Source organism: Merops nubicus, unplaced genomic scaffold (assembly GCF_000691845.1).
Source record: "Merops nubicus isolate BGI_N331 unplaced genomic scaffold, ASM69184v1 scaffold24444, whole genome shotgun sequence".
In the NCBI taxonomy this organism is placed as follows: Eukaryota; Metazoa; Chordata; class Aves; order Coraciiformes; family Meropidae; genus Merops; species Merops nubicus.
In genome coordinates, this window is record NW_008606579.1 from 8,319 (window position 1) to 9,410 (window position 1,092).

A 1,092-nucleotide genomic window follows, 5' to 3' on the forward strand; every position below is an offset into this window, starting at 1 on the left:
CAGCTCGCCCAAGCCCCCGCAGAGCCACAGGCAGGCTTGGAGAGGGGTTTTTGGCCCCGGCTCTCATCCCACAGGCCAATGCGCCATCCCTCCACCGGCGGTGGGAGGTGTCCCAGCTCTGCCTGCAGAGTATGCACCCGACCCATATTTTTGGCTGGAGTATGCACTGCCCCAACATGCACAAGGAGAGGCGAGCAGGCGGGTTGCTGAGCTCTGCTGAGCTTACCTCGACGGGGGCGGTTTCCTTTGAGCCTGGAGCTCGGCACAGTGGTAAAAGCCCCAAAGAGCTGGAGAGGGGAAAGGACCTCTTTGTAACGGGTGGCACATGTGCCACCTGCCCTGCCAATCCCCAAGGGAGCGGGGATCAGGTCAGAGCATCCCCAAAGCCTCTGGGACTGCAGGAGCAGCTCAGGGGCTGCCCAGCAACAACCAGCCCGTAACGAGCAAGGTAGCTCCTGCTCTTGGAGCCACCTTTTGCTTCCACCAGCCCACCTTGGTGTCTCCCAGCTGAGCTCAGGCAATGGGCACGGGGTAGATGCCTCCCACTCCAGGGCTGCACCCCCCCCCCCCAGCCACAGCTACCCCTGTTCATCATGGCCAGCTGTGGCATGGATATTACTCAACATCTCCATCCTTCCGCCAGAAAATGAGACATGGGAGGAGGAGACTACTGGCTGGGAGCTCCTCAGTGTGGAGGTCACCTGCCCCCCCTCTTTCTGAGACTGGGTGTGATAGATGCACTCGACCCCTTAACCAGACTTGCAGTAGTTTGGTTCAAGCTCCAAAGGAGTAAAAGGCCTGAGCTGTAACCGAGCCAAGCGCTTCTCCAGTTCCCATCTGTTCTCTGGAAACGCACAAAGCAGCACGGGGACAGCGAGCATCGACGCGTATGGGCTTGGGACACCCATCACCATGGCGGGTGGCTTCTCCGCGACACGTTTATGAAGGAACAGAGAAGGCTGTGGGCGCAGGGAGTCTCACGTGCACTTGCCTCTCCTGTCCCATGGAATACGACCGCAAACCAACCCCTTTATTCCATAAGCGGGACGGCCGGAGAGACCCCCGGCCCCGAGAAGGGGCAGCCCCGGTGCC